This window comes from Elgaria multicarinata, chromosome 9, assembly GCF_023053635.1.
Source record: "Elgaria multicarinata webbii isolate HBS135686 ecotype San Diego chromosome 9, rElgMul1.1.pri, whole genome shotgun sequence".
NCBI classification, from domain to species: Eukaryota; Metazoa; Chordata; class Lepidosauria; order Squamata; family Anguidae; genus Elgaria; species Elgaria multicarinata.
In genome coordinates this window covers 34,747,306-34,754,435 of record NC_086179.1, presented here as the reverse complement: position 1 = coordinate 34,754,435, position 7,130 = coordinate 34,747,306, and positions in this window count along the sequence as shown.

Below are 7,130 nucleotides of genomic sequence, written 5' to 3'. Positions count from 1 at the left end.
TTCCTCTTGTTGCTCTTGTTTTCAAAGCCAGCCACCCCCAAAATGGGACTGAGAAGTGCAAAGAACTATTTCAATACTACATATATAATCTTGCTCACATATTTCTGCCCCACACGATGAAAGAACATGAATGGAACATAAGAATTGCCATGCTGGGTAAGACCAAAGATCCACTTTCATAAACTCTCTGTGCACCATCATAGACTGGATTGTACTTTCCATCTCCAGCCAAGGCCAGTTAGATGCTGCTGCTGGGAAGAATGGTAATGCCAAGCGTCTCCTCTAGTTCATCTGGGAATCTAATGATAACTGCCTCTGAGTGTGGAGGTACCATTTTTGAGCTTTTGGAGGAATTACAGAAAATGATAGGTCTATTCCCCAAGTCTATGTCTAATCCTTTTGTAAGGGCAAACATGCTACTCACCTTTTGTGGGAATGAAGTCAGGAAGTTAATTATTAATTGTATTAAGTATGCCTTCTTTTTGTGAACTTACTACCAATCATTTTCCCTGGGTAACCTCACAATTCTAGCAATATATTGAGAGGGAAGCCAATTTAATTCTGTTCACTTTCTCTATGCCATTAAGACTTTGGTTTGACTTAAAACTCTTCACTTGGGGCAAACAAGCTCAGAGACCTGCCTCTTTCATCAGTGAAGGCTGGATCTTTAACAAAAGACACCTACACATCTCTGCAAGGGCACTTACGGCAGCCCCATCTCATTCTTTCCTCCATACCACTGGCATTTCCATTCCAAACCATCATTCCTTTGTTTCAAGGCACCACACTATCCTGGAAGACAACTGATATACCCTCTGATCTCTAAGTTGTCATGCTACATAGCAGCCGGGAGAAGCTAGGGACATGATTTTCATAGGCTTCCCCAGCTCCACTCTATCGGATCTACGCAGCAAGTCTTTCAAGATGATGAACAGACGACACATCCTTTCTTCACTTCAGAATATCTTCTTACAAGAGCAAGAGGCTCAAGGTAAGAAGGGATACATAGCCAGAGGTCACCTAAGAGTTAGAAAATGCCACGTTTTGCACAGCGGAGAGCACTATTTGCTCATTCTGTGTGTGGGCACATGCAAAGAATGCAGTGGGTGAGTAGGTTACGCGTTTGGCCTGACATGATCCCGAATGACTTTAATGGGAATCTTTGGCTCTGGTTCTGTAGGCTGAGGATCTTTTCAGTTCGAATGCTTTAAATGCCCAGCCAAATGAAGCGATTTGGGCCTTGCCTTCCTCATGGCAACAAGTCAATGACTAGAGGGTAGGTAACCTTTCTCGATTAAGTGTCCCCGTATACATAGCTGTACCTAAGGGGAAGGGAAGCAACAGGATTGTACGGGGATAGGTCAACCGGAAAGAGAAATAATGCTGCACCCATGAAGAGAGCGGTTGGCTCTCTCTCACTGGAAAGTAAAGCCTTACAGTAGTAGGATCCACACATTCAGCTACCTGTGGCTGACAAATCAGAACTTAAGTCTCTGCTTAATTTCAAAAGGGGTGGGTGGGAGCAGTCATTGCTTGACCCTTTACTTACCTGAGTGCAGTTCTTAAAGACAATACTGTGATCTTATAAAATGGACCTTGCTTCCAGGTAAGTGGATATTGGATTGCAGCCTAACTGGTTTATCATGGCATAAACTTTGGTGGTGGGCTATTATTTATTCAATAAAAATATTTGAAAGTGCCCTTCATCCCAACAGCTACCAGGGCAGTATACAATACAACAAAACAGTAAAAGAGCATTATGATAAAACAAACCAGAGGCATAAAAACTGCACAGTGGACTATCTACAAACCAGTGTTAAATATTCAAAATGCCTGAGCAAATCAATAGGTTTTAGCCTGATGTCAGAATGCTAATAATGTCAATGCCCGTTGAGCTTCTACAGGGAGGTCATTCTAAAGCCAGGATGCCACCACTGAGAAGGCCCTTCCCCTTGTTTCTATATAACAAACTTCCCCTGGTAAAGGAATCTAGAGAAAAACCTCCTCTGAAGACACAGGCAGGTTGGTAGAGCCCACTTCTTATTTTCAGATCCACAAAACTCTGTTTTTGCTAAAAGCAAGGGCATAGCAAATTAAGAGGAAATTAAGGGGGTTAAGAGCACATGAAGATGTGCCCTCTGATAATCCAGGATCAAGAAAAGAAAAGGCCAGTTGTGGGGCGGGGGTGGGGAAATGACCCCAATGTAAAAGTTCAGAGGGATAGCAAAGAGCAATGTTTCGAATCCTGCTTTGGCAATAGCTCTGGGGAGGCACATCTGGGTTATGGAAATTCATACATGACAAATTGCCAACAAAAGAGTGTCACTGCTGAAAGGTACAACTACACATAAGGTATGAAAGCAAAGCCGGTCAAAGAGATCCTTCCAGCCTAATTCAAGTGCTCCCCACATTTCCCCACAAGGAAGACTGGGTCAGGGAGTGGTGATGTGTTCTCTTAGTCACTGGCTGGCAGACGTTGGTGCCAGCAACTATGTTTCTGTCTTCACAGCAAAAGCAGGATCCGGTACCCACCAGCTTCCACACTGGACATAAAGGGGCTGCACATTCCCCTTTGCAGTCTGGTGAGAGCTTTGCCCAGAGTCCCTTCCTAGCCCTTTAATTGTATCTGATATAGATGCAAGGCTTGGGCCTGGGGGTGGGGTGGGGTGGGAGCGGGAAGCATTAAAACAAAGAAGCTATTTCTCTCTCTTTTTTCCTTCTTTTTTTAAGAGGACCGAGAAAACGACTCCCGCGCTCCATTGCGGATGCCAAAATGATCACACAAAGGCACATTTCATTACTGAAATTTCATCACGCCAACGTGATTAAACGCCAGGGAGAACAGGGAGGGCGCGGAGGCTTGCAAGCTATAACTCTGCAGATTAACCTTTTCTTGGCAAGGCTGCTGTGCGCGCACAACACCCTCCTTGTGGTTTTAGTGCCTGCTCCTGCTGACAGCTGGGCTCTCCTATCTCTTTAACGGCCGTGTCACAAACTTGCCTGTGAAACCACTGCTTTTTATATATATATATATTTAAAAAAATCACAGTTCTCTTCTCTGCATTCCATTTGCACATAGGAAGATATGATCACTGTAGGGGTGGGCAACCTTTGGCTGCAGGACTGCGTGCGGCTCTCAGTCTTTATTCAAAAGCCCTCCGCAAGCGATCCATTCAGACCTCTGGTGGCAGCAATCTGTCCCTTTCTGAGCAGCCTATTGGGAGGAAAGGAAGGGTTGGGGAGATCAGGGGTGTCAGAAAAAAAGAGTGGTAAGAGAAGGCAGAAAAAGAGGAAAAGGGTTTTTTTTTTGCCGGTTCACTCTTTTTTGCCTGTTCACTCTTGCCTCTGCCCTGCCTACTACTGGCTTCAACCCTGCCCACCACCAGAATCTGGAGCCAGGGAGGTTATTCCCAAGAAATCCAACCCACAACCGAAAAAGGTCCCCTCCCCGTAGTAATGAGTTCCCCAAATTAATATGCAATAGAGAACGACGGCTATTTGTCCAGGAGGACTTCAATAGCCATATGACCCCTCAGCCTAAATGTATGAATTTTGGCTGGGACAGATACTTCTATACTGGATTAGGAATACAGGAAGCTTTAGGTTGGGTTGGACAACTGGTCCATTCAGTACAGTCTGCCTACACTGACTGGCTACAGCTCTCTAGGATTTTGCACAGGAGTCTTTCCCAGGGATTGAACCTGGGACTTTTTGCATGCAAAGCATGTGTTCCACTTGTGAGTTTTTGGGCAGCGTTTCTATTGTGTTGTTGCTGTGGACAGACCACTACCTGGTCAAGGCATGGGATGTATAAATCTTTCACCTCTGCAGGGTTGATAGATGAATTAAGATTGTCTTCTCCTGAAAGCTGATGAATCCAACTGAATTCCAAATCTCCAGTGTCTGGTTGTCAGTTGCTCCCACTTGCATTCTGGTCTGCGGCCTAGTTGATTATTGGAATCAAAAACTAATCTGGGATTTTGATACGATCGCCCTTCACGGTCTCCAATGAGTCAGATTTCTTCTTGGTTCACTGTTGAATTTCAGGCAGTGAAATTGTAAGTTGAGTGCACAGTGGAAGACTTGCACTGAATTTAAGCAAACGGTTTGGAACTCATTTGAAGGCAATGAAATCTTTCTTCATCAACCTTGTGCCAAAAAGATGCTGCCCAGAAAAACAATTCCTTTGTACAGGATTATTCTATCTCCCATGCTGGCAACTATTAGGTATTATGAGACCTTCAACAGACTGTGATGAATTTGTTCAACATTTTGCTGGTAAAAATCACTAGCATCCTGTCTGGTTTAGATACCATTATTTATAGCGTGCCCGTGATGTCTACTGCACCTGTTTGTTTAAACTTTAAAGCAGCCTTCTCCAAACGGGCACCCTCCAGATGGGTTGAACTACAATTCCCAGCACCCCCAGTAATTGTCCATATTGGTTGGGGCTGATGGGAGTGGTAGCCCAAAACATCTAGTGGGCACCACCTAATTCCCCTTTAGGGATTAGCTTCAATGATGATGACACATGGCTGTAGACAAGATCACAGGACAACTGCTTGCTTTACCTTTTTTGGCTAGCAAAAGGATGTCACTAAAACTCTTTAAAACATCTGTAGTGAATTCTACAGTGGAAAAGGAAAGATGTTTGCAGCACCAAAGGAGGCTATTATCTGCCACAAACTGAAAAGGCCATCCTGGATGCAGCCAACTTAGGAAATTAGGCTTTATTGCCTTTTGACAGCAAGGTAGTGGAGGAGATGGTAGTGGTGAAGTTTATTTATTTATTTATTTATTTATTGCATTTATATACCGACCCATAGCCGAAGCTCTCTGGGCGGTTTACAAAAGTTAAAAAAGTATACAAAAATTAAAAACCATCAGAAACATTTAAAAAAAACAGTATAAAAACAACAGTATCCATTTCAAAACAACAGTTCGGGGGTCCGTTAGAAAACAAGCTTAGCGTTGTTAAATGCTGTCAAATGCCTGGGAGAAAAGTCTTGACCTGGCGCCTGAAAGATAAGAGAGTTGGCACCAGGCGAGCCTCATCAGGGAGATCATTCCACAGGTGGGGGGGTCACCACCAAAAAGGCCGTCTCCCTTGTTGCCATCCTCCGAGCTTTCCTCGGAGTAGGCACTCAGAGGAGGACCTTAGATGTTGAGCGCAGTGTACAGATAGGTTCATGTCAGGAGAGGTGTTCCATCAGGTATTGCGGTCCCAAGCCATGAAGGGGTTGGCAGCCCCAAGAGAAATCTAAATGTAGACTTCAACAAAAGGAGTTTGACCCTGTTAGTGCTTCCTGACCTCAGTGGCTTTTAGTACTTTAGATAATACAATTAGACAGGTTGGAAGCACCAGAGTGGTTCTGCTCTTAATTTGTCCAGGTGGTATCACACGGCAGAACTCTGAAACTTCTCCTCTAACTTCTGCACCACAGCAAAAGTCCCATGGGGGTCATTTTGTTTTCTTCACTCTTCAGTATTTATAAAGCTGCTAGGAAAGCCTTCCAAAGTTTTGGAGTGTGGTGTTATTCGTATGTTGATGAAACCCAACTCTAGTACTTATTTATATTAATCAAGCAACAGCAGTTGGTTCCCTAAAGAGATGCCTGGACACTATAATGGGTACCAATCAATGCTGGCCTGTCTGCTTCAGCTTCCAATTTGTTTCCGGACCCTATTCAAGGTGCTAGCATTGACCCTTAAAGTTACTGGCAGTAAGAGTTTCAACTAAAATGTACTGGTATTTTTAGAATTTCAGGCCTTCAGCATCACCCACAACTGGAATGCTGTCCCCAAGAGCATCTCTGAAATTGAATTTGGCACTTCGGCTGAAAGGGGTTCAATGGCCCAGCTTTAAAGTCTGCATCTGGCATACCTTGGGAAGTACCTGCTCCCTTATGTACCACCATATACACCGAGATCAGCAAATTAAGTCTTGCTCTGTGCCTGTCATTTACATTTGGTGGAGCCTGCAAGAGCAGAGGACAGCCCCCCTCCCTGCACCTCTCAGTTGTGACATTCTCCTTTCGGATTTTTTTTGCCTAGGGAGCTCCAGTTGGGGCCCAATTTGTTTAGCTTTTGGTCAGAAGCTTAAGATGTTTTTATTTCCGAAGTTTTTGCAATATGCCACTGATTGTTTTTTTGTTTTTGTTTTTTTAATGCTGTGCAGCGGTTTAAGGGTGTTATTTTTAATGGGTGTTACTGTTTTAAAATTAGTTATGTTGTTTTCTATACCTATGCCCACTATATATAAATAAATGCAATTTGTATTTTTGTTTAATGCATGCGAGTTTAATGCATCAGTTAAAATCTGGAATCCTGTGCTGTTATTCAACACTTTGAAGAATCTGAGATTTATATCCAAATAGCAAAACAATGACCTACCTAAAAAGTATTAGTTTTTAAGGTGCTACAATGCTGTTGCCTTTTCTGCAACAGACGAACATGGCTATCCCTATGTAAACATTTAAGTAGCAGCTCTTTTATCATTTCTTTTTGTTTGTTCAAGTGCAAATACTCTCTTTGGTTTTGTCTGTTACCATTGGGGTGCCCCAAAAGATTTTCTCTCTCACACACACTATGGTAAAGTTTAGGAACCTCTCTTCTTGCTTTTTCAGGGATGCATATAGTACTTTGCAATGGTACAACCAAAGGTGTTTATAGTAAGGCGATGATTGGGACAGTACTGAGGCAGTGGGAAAGAGGTGCACCAATACATACCATAAGGCATAGATTATACCTATAGATGCCGAGCAGAGCCTCACTAGGTAGGGACTCATCAAGGCAACTATGCTTCCTGCTGCAGATCAGCCACTGTAAGGGGATCCTGTTGATTGATAAGAAGCCAGGGCAGGAGCAGGGAACAATGGAAGATTTGATGAAAGTTGCTCTGTGATACTCCTGAGAAGCCCACAGAACCAGCCCTGATCAGAGGGGAAATTGGGGGTTTCCAAGGCAACTTGCTCCCAGGCACAAAGGCATGTCTGTCTGCTGGCAAGCAACAGAAATGTCTCTTCTGCTACAGGCCCCTGGAAAAGGGTGTAGGTCAGGGGGGAAAGGGGTCTCTCAATTGCCTTAGAGGGTATCTGAAGTCTGGCAGCTGCAGGATCACTTTAAAATTG